The sequence below is a fragment of the Vicia villosa genome, unplaced genomic scaffold (genome assembly GCF_029867415.1).
Source record: "Vicia villosa cultivar HV-30 ecotype Madison, WI unplaced genomic scaffold, Vvil1.0 ctg.000232F_1_1_3, whole genome shotgun sequence".
NCBI lineage: Eukaryota > Viridiplantae > Streptophyta > Magnoliopsida > Fabales > Fabaceae > Vicia > Vicia villosa.
The window spans coordinates 282,839-287,109 of NW_026705087.1; the positions used below are offsets into that span (position 1 = coordinate 282,839).

Consider the following 4,271-nt stretch of genomic DNA (forward strand, 5'->3'; position numbering starts at 1 on the left):
CTCAATTCTAATTTTTTTCCTTTTCGAATTTTTCAATCCGCTGTAACGGAATGGTCCAGCGACCTCATCGCCTTCATCTCAGAATGGAGGATATATTGGCGAGGGCGAAGTACGCGGTGGTGGAGAATGAGGATTACGGTAGCCTCATGTGTGAGCAATGTGGCACCGGGGAGCAGCCGGAGGAGCTGCTGTTGTGCGACAAATGTGACAAAGGATTCCATATGAAATATGTGAGGCCGATTGTTGTGAGGATTCCAATTGGTTCTTGGATTTGCCCTAAGTGTTCAGGGTGAATAAAGTGAAAAGTAAGTGATTCTCTTTGTCTTCAAAACGTGATTATTTGATTGGGATTTTTTCTTAACGTGATTATGAATGTGGCATTGTTTTGATGATCGTTTAATGTGTTTCAGAGTTCACGCAAAGGAGAATACTTGATTTCTTCGGGCTTCCAAGGAATTTTCCTGATTTCAGAAGGAATAATTCTTCTTCTTGGGGTAATGTACTGTTAATTTCAGACATGTTTAATATCTACTTTATATTTTTTTATTGTTATTTATTAATCCGTTTGATGATCATTTTTGTTAATGTGCTATGTGGATATTTGTTTTTCCATTTCGAATTGAGCTTCTCAATAGTTGCTTGCTTTTGTGAAAGTGATGTTGGTTGAATATTGTTATGCCATTGGAGCTTGACTTGTGAATTATAAATATTTTGAAGCTTGTTCTTTCAAATTTATTAGATATATGAATGAGTTTTTGTAATGATGTTTGGAGCTTGTTTTAATTTTTTGTGAACGAAGCATGCATGTGTAGTTGATGGAAATCTATTGTACCTCTTCATTTAAAAGGAAAATCTGTGACTTGTTTTTCGTTATTTCGCAAAGTAAATTCAGTTAGCCATGGACATGGAAAAACTCCAGTTTATCTCAATGTGCATGACATATGCTACAAGCTGACAGGAAAAGCAATTCCAACTCATAGATTGAAATTTTCATATCTACTTTAGAAATTAAGGCTTAAAAAAGTGAATTTAACTCAATCTTAATTACAATAATTTTTTATTATATTTATGGAGAGATACAATATTGTCTAAATTCATGTCATCCTTTTCAATTTTGAAGATATTGACACTACTGTTTAATGTTGGAGTAGGTTTATTGGTGGCATGAAAAATACAGACCAAGGAAGCCGAAGTATTTCAACCGTGTTCACTGCAAAAGTGAAGTTAAGTTTATTCTTTGAGTACTGTTTTTTTCTGTTATAGGTTCAATGCAACAAAAATGTTGGAGTTGATAATAGAGTGGTGCAGAAACGAAGACCGACGCTGCGAGTTGATGCCATTGATCACAGTTCGTTGAGATGGAGAGGAGCTGATATTTTGGTTTTCAACACAGCTCATTGGTGGTCTCATTACAAAACCAAAGCTGGTAATTCTGGGTCTCATTGTTGCTACAGTCGAGCCCGTTGTTGCTGCTACTGTAATTCTGGGTGAGCCAATGGACATCATGCAGTTATCTTTCTGTATAAATCCCTAATTTGCAGGTAATCAACTTTTATGACTGATTCTATCGATAAGAGTTAGAACTCTTACTCAACCGATTATATCGATATTGTTATGTTGGACACTCTCTGATGTAATGTGATACTTTAATTCAATTTTTTGTGGTATGAATAGAATGACAAAGTCCATATCATCCATTAGGTTGGCGAAATACGGAAAGGTTAGTTATCTAATTTCCAGATATAAAGCAAAGTATGCAATCTTTATAAACTCTTTGCTTTACTCCTTATTGCTCTCTAGATTGAAAGAGTACAGTTTCTGACATCACTTCATTACTACCAAAAGGAATTTTGCAGAATTAGGATGGGATGTAAGGGTAGCACAAAGCATCTATGGTGCTTTCAGCGGCATCGAGTATGTTAAAGCTCAAACAACGGGGTTCGTTCGTCCTGATCTATCAAATTTCACATAATGGTCTACTTTAATCATAGATTTTTTTTCTTAATCATGCAATTACATGTTTATGATATATTTATAACAGCGTGACAGCATATCCGGTTCAAGATGATGCCTTGAAGACCGGTGAACTTGACTACATCAATGGAGGTATATTCAGCACCCAACTTTTATTAGTTTCCCCCATATTCCTCAACCATTCTGCAATTTCAATTGAAACTGTCATGTGCTCATTTGATTTCCCATCCTTCAATTTTGGCAGGCTCTAAGCCAAACTGATGGAAGATGGCGCTACAGCTCTGATAATCCAGAGTCTAGTACCTATGCTGCTGGTAATATTTTGCATGGATATTTGTTGATATTCAGAGCTTGTTTGTTTTTTTTTTTTTTGAAAAAAAATCAGTTTTTTGTTGGAGAAATAATCACTTTTGAAATAATTTTTCTCAATACATGTAAATTTTGTTGTTGAAGCTAGCATTTCGTGGTTCTTTCGAAAGATTTCAATCCTTATCATTTGTCTGTCCTGACATTAGAATCATCTATTGTGTTCACAGGATTAGCTCTCGAAGCTCTTAGTGGAGTGATTTCACTTGCATCTTCTGAAATCGATCAGAGTAAGGTAAAGTTCTGGATCTCTGTAATAGTTGCTTCACTACTTCCCTATTATAAAGCTCATATAGTTTAGTAATAATTTCATACACTAACCAGAAATTCATGCATAGAATTGTGTTATACGCAATATGTTATGGGACAAATTATGGAATGTGAATTTGTAGTTAAACTCACTGGTGCTTTTGTTGTAATTAGCTGAATATCTATTTTAGCCTCTGCTTCACATACTTATCTAGCTTTTAAATACTTCTTACCAACATACCTTTATATAGGAAATTATATTAATATCTTATATTTGCCCCATATTGGCAGGTCATTGGCAGGTCAATATAGTAAAAACTGGTATAGTAAAGCTATTTGACAGCATCGAGAAATATGGTATGTGGAGCCTTTTGCTTTTAATTGGTCTGTTTTGGTTTAGTGGATGATGCTAAATTGATAATTCTTTTTGGTTTTCTGTTTTTGTAGAATGTAGACCATAGTGGTTAATAGATCCAAATTTAACTGGCTTAAAGTAGGAATCCACTTCAGTAAATAAGTAACCTTTTAAAATAACCTCTAATGTTAATTTTTTTTAAAAGCAAAGTGTTTTCCTAATCCAGATTTGGATATTTTATGGGTAATTAGTTTATCAGAAATATTCTATGATTTGTTCAATACCTATATGTTCTGTAAATTTTTGTATGAGGAAGAGGAATCATGATTTGAATTTTGTTTTTCCAGATATTTGTGGCTTCTAGATTGAATCTGCACTGTGTGGTTATTGGAGGTGGTCATATAGGGGTGGAATTTAGTGGTGAATTGAGTGATTTCATCACGAAAGTCTTTGCCACTCAAGTTTTAAACTACGTCTTCTACATATCTAAAGTCATTGTCACTCAAGTTTTTATATTTAGTTTTGGTTCAGGTTTATTAGATATATAATGTACTTAGTCAATCATATACTGATGCTATTGTCATTGATGTGTAGACAATAAAATAATTTGTATTCATAAAATTATAGTGATCAAATTTTAAATTCTTTAAAATTGGTGCAAGTGATTGTTGTGTTGGATTAATATAAGCCACTAAATTTATTTACATTAAATTTAGGGTTAATAGTACTTCATCCCCCTGTAATGTTTGCGAATTTTGCTTTTCCCCCCTCCCTACCTTTTGGCAACGGTTTTTTCAAAAAAACCGTTGCCAAAACCTGCCTTTGGCAACGGTAGGGGGGTAAACCGAAACACGCTCATATTACAAGGGGGTAAAGTACTATTAACCCTTAAATTTATATTAAACCATGGCAAGATAAATGGTTTAGAAAGCATAACATATAACAACGGTTTTAAATATGTGGTCATAACCAAACCGTGGCTATATCTTGAACCAAAACTGTATCGTAAACGTTAAATTGAAACTGTGGCTTTACCATATAGCCACAGTTTTGCAGTCATGGCAAATACAAACCGCGGCCTTAATCAAGCTACCTAAACCGTGGCCTAAAAAAGCCACGGTTGTAAAAAAGGCGTGGTCTATACCAAAAAACCGTGGACTTTACTTTAGGCCACGGCCGTATACTCCACAGTTGGTTTTCCGTGGCCTCAGCGTTACGCCACGGTTATTTTGCATATAGCCTCGATTTTCTGGGCGTGGCAGGAGGCCTTTTTTCTTGTAGTGTTTCTTTTGAACTGCACTGAAATTATTCATTACATTCTCATATG

The 4,271-nt window shown here is 34.8% G+C and overlaps 1 long non-coding RNA gene across 1 annotated transcript; it reads left to right on the forward strand.

Annotated features, from left to right (window-relative positions):
* Positions 1-410: 410 nt before the first annotated feature.
* LOC131625622 (uncharacterized) lies at positions 411-3,570 on the forward strand. The gene is made up of 9 exons (XR_009290913.1): positions 411-494; positions 1,152-1,541; positions 1,675-1,720; positions 1,846-1,938; positions 2,042-2,106; positions 2,219-2,288; positions 2,511-2,575; positions 2,892-2,946; positions 3,292-3,570. It is a non-coding gene; the product is annotated as an uncharacterized LOC131625622 (long non-coding RNA).
* The last annotated feature ends 701 nt before the right edge of the window (positions 3,571-4,271 follow it).